The sequence below is a fragment of the Colobus angolensis genome, unplaced genomic scaffold (genome assembly GCF_000951035.1).
Source record: "Colobus angolensis palliatus isolate OR3802 unplaced genomic scaffold, Cang.pa_1.0 Scaffold180, whole genome shotgun sequence".
NCBI classification, from domain to species: Eukaryota; Metazoa; Chordata; class Mammalia; order Primates; family Cercopithecidae; genus Colobus; species Colobus angolensis.
This window is the reverse complement of record NW_012114933.1, coordinates 2453909-2471383: the sequence shown is the minus strand read 5'-3', so window position 1 is coordinate 2471383 and position 17475 is coordinate 2453909.

Below are 17475 nucleotides of genomic sequence, written 5' to 3'. Positions count from 1 at the left end.
GTTGTTTCTTTTTCCCACATAGACAATAATCAATTCTCCACATAGACAATAATCAATTATTCTTCATAGCTCAACTGATTAGAAATGTGGTTTTCAAATACTTTGATCTCAAGATCCCTTTATATACTTAAAAAATGTTGAAGACCCAAAGGAGCTTTTGTTTGTTTGGGTTACATTGATTGACATATACTGAGTTAGAAATTAAAGCTCAGAAGAATTATTCATTAATTCACTAAAGTGACAAAAATAATTACATGGTAACATAACCTAATTTTTATGAAGCATAACTACATTTTCAAAAAAATAAAATGATGTTTAATAGTTGTTTAAAAATCTCTGTAATGTCTAACTTAATGAAAGAGTGCTGCATATTTGTATGTGTTTCAATTTGTTGGAAAATCTCCACTGTATTCTTGTGAAAGAATAAGAGTAAAAAATAAAATAATATCTTAACAGTGTTATGAATGTAATTTTGATATCATAGACCTCACTAAAGGATATCAAGGACCAGATAATACTTTGAGACTATTGGCTTAGAATTTGTTTAGTAACAGATGTAACTATACTGAAGGAAAGAAAGAAACTGCGTATTTGCCAACTAAATTATATGATTCACTTGGAGAAATGTAGTCCACTGTGATACAGTGATTCTAAAAGGAAGATGAATTGAGATTCATATAAGTTAGAGAGTGGGAAGGAAATAACGGACATTACTTGAATATTTCTTCCAGGATCAATGTTACAAATAATTCGAATAGTTTCTGCATCTCCCTTTATTTCCAAGATTCCAGAACGGATCATCCAGTGAGTAAAGTTAACTCACTTGCTGTGCCTTGACTTTCTATAAGTTTTGGTCCCTTTGCTCTCCATAGTCAGAGGCAGTACCTTTCCTAAAATTAAAAAGGGAGTTTGAATATCAGAAGAGCAGAACTAAGAGAAATGAGCACTACTATTCCTGTTGGGGATTTCCCGCTTATATTCTCTATTGTTCTAGACTAAAGGTAGCAAGGTACTAGTTCCTAATTGTAGTCTGTGTGTTGACCTTGAATCTATTTCACACATAGAGATGATCCTCAGCTACTAAGGTTGTTGACAACAGTAGGGCAGGAGCCCCTTTACAGAATAAAGACAAAAACTTAATATTTGAGCAATGAACACATCATTTGACATTATTCATGTAACACTTTATAAATGGCTACCTTGCAAATCCTTTGGTAGTGTGCTGAATCTGAAGATATCATTAAACACCATTATGGGAAAATTCAAGTTAATTGTTGTGAGCCTGACCTCCAAGTCAACCTCCAGAGGAAGGAACCACTTTTCATTCTAAACATTTGTCAAATGTTTTGTTTTCTATTATCAGCCATCTTCTAATATAAGTATTATTTGATAGAAAGAAACCTGAAGTAAAAGGTTCTTTGCTTGTATATCACTGTTCATATTTGAAAGTGTAGAAACTTTCAACATATTTTTTGAGTGGCATATTTGTTGGAATGTGGTAATCCTCTACTTTGCAAATTCTTTTTTAATGGTAAATCTCTGACAAGAAGGCATGCTGAGTCGAAAAGAAGGTCACAGCCCCTTTCACTTGCACCAGAGAGGTCGTTCTAACACCAGCAATTTTGAAGAGAATCATAGAAGTAATTAAGATGCCAATAATTATAGAAGACTCTTGTGGAATAAATTGCCCTTGCCCCCTATTTATTTTGGTCAAGAAACATCTTCCAGGATTTTATTTTTATCTGTGCCTGGTACTGCAAGTTAATCTTTTATTCTGTGCTAAAATAAAGTCAGGGCAGAAAAATGATATACTGAAAAAAGAACAATGACTAGTATCTGTAATATGTATTGAATTTTAAAATGTAGAGCCATAAAAAAACAGCCAAGAATATCACTTAGTTTGTCATATGACCTCTATAGTCTTGGAGACCTGTTTCAGGTTATCCCTCAGTGGACATTGGACAATGGTAATCAATAATATACTTATCTACTTGTGAAAGCTACAATTTTAAATCTCTGCTTTTATCCCTCTTGGATTTGTTGGGAGTTTTTAGAAGTCAGAATTTCAATATTTTAATTATTTTACAAAGAAGTTATTTAAAATAAGTATTTAGACTAGCAATTCTAGGTCAGGTGTGGTGGCTCATGCCTGTAATCCCAGCACTTTGGGAGGCCGAATCACAAGGTCAGGAGTTCAAGATCAGCGTGGACAACATGGTGAAACCCCGCCTCTATTAAAAATACAAAAAATTAGCCGAGCGTGGTGGTGCGCACCTGTAATCCCAGCTACTCGGGAGGCTGAGGCAGGAGAATTGCTTGAACCTGGGAGGCGGAGGTTGCAGTGAGCTGAGATGGTGCCACTACACTGTAGCCTGGGTGACAGTGTGAGACTCTATCTCAAAAAAAAAAAAAATAGAATAGTTACTCTGGACTGCAAGTAGGATTAGAGGGGAATGCTAATCAGGATAAATATAGAAATGAGGCAGGGGTCATTTGGGAAGGATAGTTATATATAATTTGGAACAGCATATGTAATAATAAAATCTTATAATTATATATTAATTGTATATATGATTATAATATAATTATATATTAATTCAAACTTATTTTATATGTGAAAGTTTTTCAGTTAGGCATTAAGGCAAACATAAGTCAATTTTATTTTATTTTATTTTTTCAAAGTGGGCATGGGTTAAACATGGTTAAGAAATTTTAATTTACAGAATTATAATTTTGTTTGTCCAAAATGATGTCCTGGTCTTTAGAAGGCTTTGTAGTAGGGACTTATTGTAATTAAGGTTCTTTCAGGCTCCAAAATTCTAGGGTGTTTAGCCAAATGTTAATAATCATTGGTGCTGGGTGATGAGTACATGAGAGTTCATACAATTCACTATTTGTTTTGAATTATTTGCAATTTTTATAAGAAAAAGTTAGACAAATTTATGGTTATAAATGGCCTAGTAGTTTGAAACTGTCAATGGTGAAAAAACTATGTCAGATGTATAAACTATTTTGGGGAGAGAGGGTAAATTCATATATATGTTGCTTCTTTTTAAAAATTTTTAAAGAGTAATAGCAAAACATTCTGTCACCAATTTTATGATTAAGGATGAGAGATACACACTGTCAATACCGACAATAGGATGGGCAAAACTTAATGGGGGCGCATAGAGATACAGGAATAGTGGGTGTGAATATTAGCCCGGGAACAGGAAAGGGTATGTTTGAAGAGAGGGAGAGAAAGCAAAAGAAAATGGAAGCACTCAAGCATAGAACAGACCAGAGAGAAAATAAAGAATGCGAGTTGACTTCATAGGAGGAGAAATCCTCCAACTCTAAGTAGATTTTAACTACCAAGTACACACACAAAAATCAACTGTTTTGAGACCTAGCACTGCTTATCCTCCAAGTGATCAAAGTTTCCTCCTGCTAAATTCATGTCCTCGATCATTGGAAATCCTTTCTTCTCTGTAACTATTTACTTCTTCCATCTTCAATATCATTTTCTGGAGACAATGGGCAATTTCTGGATTATGAGAAAGCTAAAGTTGAATAACCTATTGAAATGTGAATGGCCTTGCTTACAAATGGCCCCTCATAAAATATTTTTATGAGGGGGTAGGAAATCCTCAATTAGGGTAAGCAAGTTACAGAGATGTAAACATTTGAGAAAAATTTTCTTTAGGTTGCATGAAGTTAAACATGCAGCTCTGTGTTTGGGGTAGGTTTCTGGTGGCTCATTGGATGAATTGAGGCTCTCATAGATGATGGGATGAAAAATAGACTTCTGTAGAACTGAAAGGCTGGTCAGTGATTTGTTTTTGAATTTTCAATGGAATTTTTTTAACAAAAATTTATTGTTTTGCAAATTTATTTACATAATTTAAAAAGTCTATTTTGTGAGTAATTACTACCAATCTTTGACGTAGTGGGTTATAAAGTAATTGTGTAACATGTTCTATTGGTAAGCTTGTTTTCAGCAAGAAACATATTTGATCATATGTCCTGTTTAGAGTTTCTCATGCTCTGGTAGTATGAACTTAGTTAAAAGTTTTGAGTTGTAATAATGATGCTCTTTTTGTAACAGAAATAATTTGTGCCTGTATTTTCAATGATCTTTCCCCTTACCATTCTTGTGTTTTACTACCTTTCTTTCCTGACTCAATAGTTAATATACATTATTTAATACAGATCTGCCCAAAATAAAGAAAAATCTGCTTCTATTTTCCATTTTTTTAAAAGAATACTATTCTTAATCTTTATTAAGTTGAACTATTCTCTCTGAAGAAGGCAAGACTAAATAAGATAGCAGAAGGATTCTGTATGAATATCATTTGTGATAAAAGATGAGGAATGCCTGGTGTAATGATGGCTCAGGACAGGTTACTCTTTCTTCCTTCCCTTAGTCTTTTCTTCCTTCTCTTTCTCTGCCTCTCCCTTCCTTTCTCCTCTCCTCATTCTCTTTCTTCTTTTTCTTCTTTCCTTCCTTTCTCTCTCTGTATTCTCCCTTTTCTCCTTCATTCTGGTCTCTCTTCCAGTTCTGTTTTTCTACTGCTGCATAGCAAGCTTTCCTAGACTTACTGGCATAAAACAATGACAATTTTAATATGCTTATTGATTCTGTAAGTCAGAAGCGCAGGAGGGCTATAATAGGGATGGCTTGTCTTGTGTTTGATATCTTTAGGGGATCATCTGGAAAGATTCAAATGACTGGAAGTGTGAAGGGAAAATAAAATCTTGGGGCCACAGACACCACGACAAAGGAAAAAGAGTTCAGCTTGGGAATTGAATTACTCAAACCTCCTCCCATTTTGTTCCTAAATAGATAGCTGCAAAGATAGAAGGCAACATACCTCCCCGGGCCTGGGGCGGGGGGGTGGTGTCCCTCACAATTTGTTCACGAGAAAATTTCTTGTGGACCCCAAGATCTTTACTCTAAAACAGAATTCTGTTGAATTTCACCAAGACCATGTAAATAAATCAACAGCTTGTTTCACAGGTACTGGGCAAAGTCATCCCTCTGCTCATCTGAGCCAAATGCATATTTGACTCCTTCCTCTAGTCTGTGGATACTTTCAGTAAAAATGCAGACTCACTCAGTGAGATGAATTCATAGCCAACTATTCCTCTATCCCCTCTTTTTCACATGTAAAATATGAATTCAGTGAAGCTGATCAAAGCTTTTATCTACCCTCTTCCACCCCATTTTCCCCTTTCCCTTACTGCCCACTCTTTTCTCTCTAAATATGGAAGACCCCAAACACTCTCTGGAAAAAGTACAGACCACGGATCTTACTGTGGCTTGTGTCTCTTTTTCCTGGGAATGTCCTCAACCTTGGCAAAATAAACCTCTAAGTTGATTGAGACATGCCTCTGTCGTTTTTCTTTGGTTTTGTAGAAGCTAGAATGATCTGAAGATTTTGTCACTCACTCTATCTGAGTATGATACAGAACTTGGTCATAGGTGGACATGAACACCTACAATGTGACTTCTCCATGTGGGTTGGGTTCACTCCTGATATTGAGACCTCAGAATGGTCAGACCTCTCAAATGATGGCTCATAATTGCAAGATTGGACATTCCTTCAGTCATGATAGAAGCTCCTTATTTTATTACCTTGCTGCAGGAGTCACAGAACATCAGATCTGCCATAATGTATTGGATGAGGCAGCCATGCCCATCCAGCTTCATGGAGAGGGGATAAAGACTCCACTTCTCCATGACAGGAGTATCAGAGTTATCACACCCATGTTTTATAACTGCTACACTTCCTTTCTTTAAAGAGATCTTGAAACTTCCTGTTTTTGTCTGCCTGTGCATATAACTGGCCTTCAAATACTTTCAGTGAGGTCTGTGTTGTATACCTGCAATGGAGAACTTTACCTCATTTATCTCTGTGAAGTGAAAGGTCTCATCCAAGTGAAAGGTTAGTAAATCTATTGATCTCAGAAGTACAGTAAAGTTTTATTTTGTTTCTTTTAAGCATTCTGGAACAATAAGAGTGAAACGGGGCAGCACTACAGAAGAGTGGCATTAATAAACGCTGCTGTGAACCTATCATATCTGTATCCTGGCTTCTCTGAAATAGTTTTGTTAATGGATCTCATGTCCCAAATCTGGGTTGGGAGGTGCATTGCCTTCAAGGAAGCTCATGCATGACAATAGAGCTCATGCAGTTGAGCCACTGTTCCTTTCTCTTCAATACTTATCAAGGAATAAATGGTAAGTTCATGAATTGTATTTCATAATGAAAAAAATCCAGTATATGAACTGAATCAAAGACAGGATTATTAAAGAACTTAGTTTATCTTCCTTTTTTCAACTGGGAATGACATGACTAGTGTATTTCAGAGGATAGCCACATGTGCTGTATCACTGAATAGAGACATAACAGCAAAAGTCCCAACATCATTTAGATACCGTAGATTTCTCAGTTCAGTGATTTTGATGTTGATAGAGACAGACTTCCCTTGAAACTGAAATTATCTACATGCCTTGTCATCAGGCTTGGTTGAGACAAATATTATTTTACATGAAACTATCAAGACTCAATTTCTTGATTTTTATGGACTAATTTCACACATGTGGACTTTCAGAAGATTTAATATGGATCCTGTTAATGAACTACAACTGCTTATTGGTACTGTGTCTGATGGATTATTGGGGATGTTTACATTCACAAGGGGAAGGTTTGTTTTCTGTAACATTTCAAACAACTCTACTAGGTACTTGGATGACATGTCTGTCACTTCAAATGTATTAGTGTTGAAATTGTAGCACTTCACAATTGAAGTGTATTACACACTCGAAATACAGCAAACTACTGCATTTGAATTGAATCATGCAATCAGATATTACAGCCAGAAAAGACCTATTAGGTTATCATGTCCATCCATTGCCATTTGGCATTGTTATTTACAATACATTGTTGCATCTTGAGGTAAATACTTCAAACCATAGGACTTCTACTACTGTGCCAAGATTATTTTCTTTTTATTGTATTTTCTAAAGGACTTGCTTATTGAAACAATTTTTTCTGATATTTATTTTTTGCTCAATTTCACTCCAACGTTGTAATACTCCAATTCTCAATCCTTAATCTTTTTTCCTCTTTTATCGCTTCTTGTAGTAGCACTGTTTGGAAGACTGAGGCATTTAAAGGTCATATTTTAAACTTCAAAATTGTGATTTCCCTTCTGCCCAAATTATGTAATAAGTTTTTAGGTTGGTTCCCCTACAAGTAGACATGAGACAGTGATAAGGATTTTTTCAAAGATGATCCCAGGATATGCTGGGACATGACTAAGAAAGAGAGATATAGAAGAAAAGAAAGACAATACAGAGTGAGTGATCAAATCAGTTGCTGTTGTAGGCGAATATATCTTAATCCTACTGTAAATGTTGATGATTCACATAGAACGTGTGTCTCAGAATTATTCCTCTAAGGGACAAGGAAGCCAGGGTTCTTACTCACCAACTCTTGTCAGTCATTGTTTGCAGGCTCTTCCCAGAAGGTCAGCAGCCTGTCCTCCACATGGCAGAATGCATTATGACTCACAGAGAATGTCCTTAGACCACTGAGGTCTGAGCTTTTATGCAGTACAATGGTAAGGCCTGAGAGGATCTGGGCAGAACAGAGTCTACTAATGATTGTGTCTAATTATCAGTTGAACTCTGTATACTTTTATTTTGTTGTATAATGTTTGCAATTTATTTCCAAGTGCCTGTTTTCTCTGGATCAAAGGTATTTTATTAAATAATACTAAAAGTACAGGAAAGTTTTTTTTCTTTCTAGTGAAAGGCAATGTTTACTTCAGGAAGACATGTGATTATAATTCCAGCTATGCTTGTTCACAAGTACAGAAATGCTCTATAGGCGTTTGTCTTTAAAACTATAGTCACTGAAAGGATATAGAAATACCTTTTTAAACAGTAAAATGTAACCTTTGTAGAAAAAGCGTGTTAACATGAACATATATGTTTACTTGTCAATACTATGACTGAGTACATTTAACTAGTACACTAAGCATCACATTTTGTTTTTTTCATTCATAAAGCCAATCATTTAAATAACCAGGTTCCGTTTTGTTAAATTATTTCCAAAAGTCTTACATTTCATATGTTGATGAAAAAGGCCAAACTCTGTAAAGTATTTAAAGAGGTTTACTCTGAGGCAAATATGAATGACTATGACCTGGATATAGTATCAAGAGGTCTTGGCCAGGCACGGTGGATCACGCCTGTAATCCCAGCATTTTGGGAGTCCAAGGTGGACAGATCACGAGGTTAGGAGATCGAGACCATCCGGGCTAACACAGTGAAACCCAGTCTCTACTAAAGATACAAAAAATGAGCCTGGCGTGGTGGTGGGCGCCTGTAGTCCCAGCTACTTGGGAGGCTGAGGCAGGATAATGGTTTGAACCTGGGAGGTGGAGGTTGCAGTGAGCTGAGATTGCGCCACTGCACTCCAGCCTGAGAAACACAGTGAGACTCCATCTGAAAAAAAAAAAAAAAAAAAAAAGAGAGGTCTTGAGAACATGTGTCTGAGGTGGTTGGATTACAGCCTGGTTTTACATTTTAGGAAGATGGAAATTACAGGCAAAGACATAAATCAATACATGTAAGTTATACATTGGTTCAGAAACGTGGGACATCTCAAAGGAGAGGTGGGGGGCTTATAGGTCATAGGTGGATTCAAAGATTTTCTGATTGGCAATTGGTTGAAAGAGTCAAACTTTGCCTAAAGAGTTGAAGTTAGTAGAAGGAAATGCTTGAGTTAAGGAAGGGAAATGGTGGAAGTCAAGGTTCTTGTTATGTAGATGAAGCCTCTAAGTTACAGGCTTCAGAGGAAATAGATGATAAATGTCCTTTATGGGGCCTTAGAAGACGTCAGGCTCTTAGTTAAATCTCTTCTGGATCCTGGTAAATACTTAGAAAGGGAAAGAGATTCTCTTCAGAATGCAAATTTCTCCCACACAAGATGGTTTTGCAGGGCCATTTCAAAATTTGTCAAAGAAACATATTTTGGGGTAAAATCCTTTGATTTCCTTAGGACCCACTATCTGTTTTGTGATGCTAAACCAGAGTTAAGTTGGAATTTGATGTATTATTGCTACAAAGAATCTGTATTGTTAGTTTCATTATGTCTATTTTAATGTCAGTATTGGTCAGTTGTGCCTAAATTCCAATGGGCAGAGATATAACAGCACATGTTCAGCTTCTTTTCCTGCCATGGCCTGAACTAGTTGTTCAGGTTTCTTTGGGATCCCCTTGGCTAAGAAGTGGGGTTTGTTCAGTTGGTTGTGGGGATTAGAATTTTATTTTTGGCTTACATATATAAGGAATGATACTGAATTGTTATATTATGCAATAACACACTTTTCACAAAATATGGCCTAACCAACATAATTTAGTCTCTTTAAGTGTAATACTTAGAAATACAGTTTAAAGTTTACAACTGTGAAACTGCCTTTGCAAAAATTAGACCAGTAAAACAAGTATACCATAGGAAAATTATGACAGCAAAAGAGATCTGACCTAACTGATTTCATGTTAACTTTAACTGTCAGCCTGTCTTTATTCATGCCTGGGTAAAATCCAAGTGAACTTTGGCAGAAATTTAGTTTATAGTTTAATTTTGAATCAAAACTAGTAACAGTCCCTTCCTGAACAAACTCACTCCTTGCTTAGGGACACAAGCTGCCTTTGTAGAACTAACAAATTAGATTGAAGATTAGAAACTATGTCTCAGGACTTATCCAAGTCATCGAATTCTTACACTCTACCATTGTTCCTATAGATAGCATCATTACTGTAAAATCCAAGGTTGGTTTTTGAGGTATTTTTTAGACTGAATTCTAATGGACCAACTGGTGCCACCCAGACAGCTAAACTGGCTCATCTAGTTTTGCAATCCCACACAGGAAATGAAGACAGCAAGAAGACAGCTTTTATCCCCTAGGATTTCATCTCTGATCTACCCAATCAGAATTCCCTTTCCCTAGTCTCATGCTCAAAAAATTATCCTTAAAAAACCCTAATCTCCAAATTTTCAGAGAGAATGATTTGAGTAACAAAATTTAATCATACACTCAGCTGCCTCTGCATTTATTAAACTCTTTCTCAATTGCAATACCACTGTCTTAGTAAATTGGTTGTGTCTGTGCAGTGGACAAGATAAAGCAGTCAGAAAATTACAACTTCTTTTTTGCTGTTGTAGTCATGAAATGTAACAAAATTGAACATGTATATGCAATTATTTGTTGATCCAGCTGTAGTGCCATATTTTCAAAATATTTGACATTTTTGGATAAAACTTTTCAGAATGGACTATTTATTAGGATAAAATAGTTAAAGGTTTTAAATCTTTGATAACATTTGAACATTTAAACAAATACATAAACATAAGTCCAATTATATATTTGAGGATTCACTTTAATTTTTAAAAATTAATTGCATAAAGTTGAAAATTTCTGGAAAATCTGGACTGTAACATTTTTTAACCTCACCTCTTCAGTTTTACCTGGTCTATAAAATTTAATAAAGTATACAAAAATTGTCTCAGAGTGACCTAATAGAGGCCTAGGAAACAAGTAAAATATTATTTAAAGTAGTTAATATTGATAGTTAATGGCATATTTATTAAAGTTTATGAACTTTATTCTTACAAGAAATTCCTAATTTCCACTGAGAGTCTCTGTGACCTTATATTGAAGATAGTTACAACTACAGTAGACATATGATTTCCAATCTCAAATACATTATATCTCATAGTACATTATAAGCAGCAATGAACAAAGTGCAGAGGTTCTACTACAAATGGAAAACACTCACAGAGAATTGAATATATTCGATAGACCAGTGGTTCTTAGAATCTCCAGAAATATCAGAAACTCAAGATATCATCCCCAGGATATCTGGTTCAGCATGCCTAAATTGCTTTCTGAAAATCTGTATTTTTTGCAAGTTTCCATATGAATCTGGTACTGTGTCCAGGGCCACAGTTTGAAAACCATTGGGATAGACAATGAAGAAGAAGGAGAAACACAGAAACTATGGGAAGTTTTACTCATTTATAAGTGCATGGAGGAAAGAAAATCCAATATAAATCACTAGGATGGGACAAATAATTGTAGGGAAAATCAAACTCTCCACAACAATTGATTCTGCAATCATCATTATATTTTACAAAGTAAAATAATAACTAAAGGAATAATTCTGACTTATCACAAATGATAAGTGCATAAAAATCATGAAATAGTTACTGTGTTTCAAAAATATAGCCATTCAATATAATTTGGCTAATAAGAAATAAGTATAACATTAACTATCTGGGAAATATACCTATCTAAGTTGATTCATTGTCCAGGTGTTCAGTGTGGAAGGCTGAATAATGGCCGCCCCAAAGATGCCCATGTTCTATTCCCTGGAGACTGTGAATATTATCATTTATGGGTAAAAAATATTTGCAGACGTGATTACATTTAGAATCTTAAAATTGGGAGATCATCCTGGAATATCTGGGTGGACCTTAGGATAGGCATTCACTGCAATTCAAGTAAGTCATCCATACCTTTATGCTAAAACACACATAGACATAGGCAAATACATAGATATGAATAGGCCACCAACATGACAACTCACTACTGATTAGAGACTAGGTTTGTGTTGTTAAGTTCACTGGATTATTTCGGATTTTATAAGTCACAGTTTATTATATGCCTTCTATGTGCATTTATACTCATTTCTCTTGTAATCAAACAGACATTTTATCTGCATTAAAGAGAGTCATTTTTTAAGGATTTAAAAGTCATTTATGTTATTATTCATAATTGGTAGAATGGTAAAAAGAAGTTACTGTGGGAAAGTTGAAGTTTGTAGGGAGGGGATGAAAAGTACCTTTTTATAAGAAGCAAGCTAAAATGGTTTGAACCAGGAAGAAATGTATCATTTTTCAAAGAAAATTAATCTGGTAATAAGACTACAGGGTTTTAAAATTCAGTGTCAAAAAACTATGTCACTAAGCGACCACATTATTTAACTCTTTCCTCTCTGCTATTCCCAGTTGGCTTTGATCTCAAGTTTGATCCTATGAGTACAAGGTGACTGTCACGGTTATAGATGTCACTATTTCACATGGACCTATAATAATCAGGAAAAGGCAGTTTCTCATGTCTGACTCTGTTTTGCTTTTTAATTGAGAGGAAAACCTTTCCCATGTTTCCTAGAAAACACAAATTTGTTTTTAAACTTAAAAGTATATCAGTAATTTTATATAACGATGAATATTTGATAGATCTTTACCATGTACACTGCATAAACACATTTTGTCTGTGAGTTTACATTTGATCATAAGGCAGCAATAGTCTACTGGGAGTAACTAGCAGTGCAGGGGAGGAGAAGATGGTAGAAAAGAAGAACAAGGCAATAACCCTAGTAATACAGAGGGAACAGAGAAAAAATTTTACTGCCTTGTGAAAAGTTTTCTCTGTCCTGGCCGTCAAATTGCATTCTATGCCTAAAATATTCCTTTTATTTTAATTTGCTAAAATTTAAATTGGCTATTATCCAATAAAGCACTTTAGAATCCCATTTCCCACAAAAGATAATCCTATTCCAAAAGAAAATTATGAATTAATTTCTAATAAATCTTTGCCTAAATAGTCTCTTCAGCCTTCCTTTTTGCAAATCATCTACTAAATGCATTCAAACTTTGGTTTATAATGAAAAATAAAATTTTAAAAACTTGCTTATTTGGTTTGAGCTTTCTGTTTGGTGTCTGGCACAGAGACTACTACAATAGTTTTCTACTTGCTTTTATTATTTCCATTATTACAATACCCAGTTAACGCTGCATATATATACTTAATTTATCTTTGTAAAAGACCATTATTTTGGGGCTGCTGCTACTCAGATGGCTCCTGACTCATAGTCATTCTGTTGAAATCTGGTTCTTCTTCGGTATCATCTATCTCAAGAAATGGAACCCAAGTGTAATATCTTGTCAGAAATCTGAGTCCTTTTCAAACCGCTCCATAAAACTTACCCAGTGCCCCTCCATGCCCAAGTCCTGATAGCTTTCTTTATCTTCCAAGTATCTCTTCAATGTCACTTCACTTCAAATTCACTGTTCCTATGCTAATCCATCCTATGCTTCAGATTCTGTGACGCCAGCTGACTGTTCCACCTCATCTACTCTTACTATTAATTTTGCTCTTTTCATACAGCCAGAAGAATGTTTTCAAAAGTGCACATTTAATCATATGCTCTTTTCTTCGTCACTCCTCATGCTCCATATATTTGTCCATTCTCATGCTGCTATGAAAAAATACCCAAGACTGGGTAATTTATAAAGAAAAGATGTTTAATTGACTCAGAGTTCTGCATGGCTAGGGAGGCTTCAGGAAACTTACAATCATGGCAGAAGGCACAACTTCACAGGGTGGCAGGAGAGAGAATGAGTGCAAGAAGGGGAAATGCCAGATGCTTATAATACCATCAGATGTCATATCATGAGACTCACTCATTATCACAAGAACAGCATAAGATAAACTGCCCCCATGAGTCAATTACCTCTACCTGGTCCCACCCTTAACCTGTGGGAATTATTATGATTCAAGGTTATATTTGGATGGGGACACGGAGCCAAAACATATCACTCCATTTGCTTCCCCCATTGCTTAAAACTCTTCAAATATTTCTTATAATTCTTGGGCTAAACACCAAATTCCTGAACTTGCCTACCAGGCACTAGCTGTAAGGCCGATATCAGTTTTTTTCCAAACTCAACTTGATTCATTTCTCACTCTCATCAATCTTCTTAAACCATATTGGCCTTATTTTGGGACCTTAGTCCCTAAACAGAGCAAGTCTCCTTAGTTCTTTTAGATAAGTGTTGGTTATCCTTCATATATCAGGTCAAAGTGTTAATTCTTTCAGGATGCTTTTTTTAAGCCTTCTTATATAAGTCAAATTTCTGTTATGTGCTCTCACATTACTATGTATCTCTCTTCTTCATTTGTCATAGTCACAATTTTAAGTTTAAAATTTATTTATGAGATTTCTTTATCCAGATTGTAAGTTTCATGAAGGGAGTAATTACACCTCCTTTTGTAGTCTATATTAGATACACATTTTGAAATGAATGAGAATTACATCTTTGTTCTAGATTGAATAAATGTTAATCATGTTTACCAACCTTTTAGGGTCACCCACAATTTACTGTTCTTACCTTTCTAATCCTAATTCTCATAATGTATAAAGTAATATTTGAGAGAGACAGGAAGCTCAGCAGAGGAGTTTTTGTTTGCCCCTGAAGTGTCAAAGCACAGCTCTTCCAGGCTGAAGAGAATGCATGAATATAAGCATATAAAAAGACAAGATTGGAAAACTTATAATTCTGAGATTGCTCTGTGTTCTTCAGTAGTTTAGAAATAATTTTTGAAGAAAAGGAGCACAGCTTCAGAGTTTGCAATGCACAACAACTAAAATAATATTATGGACCTCAAAGTGCCCTGAATGATATTAAAATGAAAATGTTATTTTGATCTTTGTTCTTTGATCATCCTCAATAAAACTTTATTGAGTTTTATTAGAAAATAATATGTTTCAGTTGGCAATATCAAGTATTAATAGTTCTGCAACCAATGAAAATACTTATTATTTCTTGCATCCACATATGCTTAGATTTACCATATTGAGATTATCCTCATGCTAAGCTGGGGAGGGTTGAGGGTAGAGAAGATCCTTGTTATTCCATGAGAGAGAGCATGCAATAGAGACAGTCTGAGGAAAGACAGAAGACAAAAATAGTATTTTGTACCTCACATTATAAAACTTCAAATCATTTAAGGCATCTGGCATTGGGAAAGTAAGAGCTAGAACAAATTTCAGGGAGCATTAACAATAATATACTATATAGTTTCAGATAGCTAGAAGAAAGGTATTGAATGTTCTCAACACAAAGAAGTAATAAAGATTTGAGATGATAGATACGCTAATTACCCTGATCTGATCACTATACATTATATGTATTGTGACATCACTATGTATCCCATAAATATGTATAGGCATTGCGTATTATTTAACAAATTTAAAAAAATTGCTAAAGTAACTTCCCTTTGCTCCTACAGGGCTTAAGATCTGACATTTATTTTCATTCTGGAGTTTGTTTTCTGGTCAACTTAGGAAGATGCTATCCTTAAAGTCAGAAAGAATAATAGGGCCTCACACTTCAAAGTTGAGCGGTTATTTCTTTGGGAACGTTCTTTCGTCTCAAAGCAAAAGTTTGGATCATGATCAGTTTAAAACAGAGGATTGTTTGTAGAAACCAGACATGCTCAATAAAATAAGGAACAAATTGGGAGGGCTAAATTTTTTATACAATTATAGATTACAACTCTATATCTAACATTACAGTAGCATGCCAATATATGTGGATTATTGCTACCTGTTCTTAAGCTGAGATGTTCAAAATGGCTGCATTATTATTATCTGTTAATAAAATGGTGGGGCAGTGTCAAAAGAAGGCTTACATTTGGAGGAGTAGATCTCAGGAGAGAGTACCTGGACTATTCTGCTGATTGGTAGATGGGATCAGTGTGGGTCCTATCACCACAGATAGTGAAAATCGCATGTGAAGGAGTTTAGCCACTCTATTCTTGTGAGAGGGACTGCCTATGTTTCCCTTGCTTGTCTTTAGTAGACAACTAGTAGAGGAACCCAAATTAAATTCTAGTTAGCATATGATTAGAGGTGACAAGAGGAAGTGTTGCTTTTAGCACTGCAAGCTACTATCTGATACAAATTTTACTCTTATTCCCTCTTGATGGTGGAAAGATTCCTAGCAAAGAGGAACATAAGTATTAGGCCACATTCTACCATTGTAGGTACATTAAAATGATCAAGGTAAGGAACATGCTCTTACTCTTAGCTTTAAAATTTTGATGTAGTCTTTAATTATTATTTTTTTCTTATTAATTGAATTTATTGTGATATGATTTATGTACAGTAAGCTGCACAGATTTAAAATGCACAATTTGGTGAGCTTTTTTCAACTATGTACACTTTTGAAGTCACCATAATTAAGATAAATAACTTTTTGTCACTCCTAAAAGTTTCCTTTCATACCTGTGCAGTCCTTCCTTCTATCCTTGGCATCCAAGCAGCTTCTGATCTGCTTTCTGTCTCTATAGATTAGTATGCATTTTACTTTTAGATAAATGGAATCATACAGCATGTATTCTTTTTGTATGGCTTCTGTTGTTCAGTAGAACATCTGTGAAATACATCCAGGTTGTGGCATCTATCAGCATTTCATATCTTTTTGTTGCAAAGTATTATTCCACTTTATGGATGCATTCCAGCTTGTTGTCCATTCACCTCATGATGACTTTTGGGTAGTTTCTAGTCTTGAGCTATTATGAATAATGCTACTATAGGCTTTAATTATTTTTTATTGAATTTTGAAAGGGCATGTAATAGGTACTTTGAAACTAGGGCTAAGCATAGTGTTCTCAAACAGAAACAATGTGTGCAAAATTCTATAAGGGATCCATGCAGAAATAAAAATGAAACTGACAAGTTTAAGGAGCTACATTTGCTTTGAAAAATAAAACACTAGAGAAATTGACTACAAAAGATGCTAGAATGTAGTTAAAATATGGCACAAATGATTTTCTCTACTGGAAAATCCTGCAATTTAGTAGAATGTGCTTTATACCACACAGAGTAAAACTGTGGAAAGTTGTTGCACTTTCTCCAGAAATTGCAACATTATTTCTCTATAGAAATTATGTTTATATAAATTGCCTTATTCAATAACCACTTTACCATGTGTCTACTATGTATATGGCCCTGTGCAATGGTTTGGTTGGAGATTTATTTAAAGAGAAATGAAGAGAAGGTGCTGAGAGCCTAGTGAAACAGATGGCCCAGTAAATAAATAAGCTCAAGAGGTTTCCATAAGTGCTTTAAGAAAGGCCTGAAAAGAGATCTGAAGAAGCACAAGGAGAGGACCCTCCTGTAGCTTTGGAGGAAAGGCTTGACCTAGGAAAGGAATGGAACTGGATATTGGGTGGCAGGTGAAAGTTTACTACAGAGAGAGGAGACTAACATATCCAATGAGGGTGGAGCCTAATAACATCTTCAGTACTTTGGAAATGTGAAAATGTGTAAAATGTTGACTAGCACAGAGGTAGTATTATGTAGTGTTATACGGGATAATTCACTGTGAGGGCTGGATTCTCTCACAGAAAGTTTATGGGAGTGGGGAGCAAGGAGGGCGAGGGGGATATAGGGGAGAATAGAGGAGAATGATCCCCATAAGCCACGTATTTGTAGAACACTTTAATGCCATGGATTTCCTTACAACTTCTTATTTGATCCTCATCATAGCCCTAGGAGCTGAAAAAGGCAGGTGTAGGGTATTATTTCCCCCATTTCATGGTTGAGAAAACTGAGACATGAAGAGATTA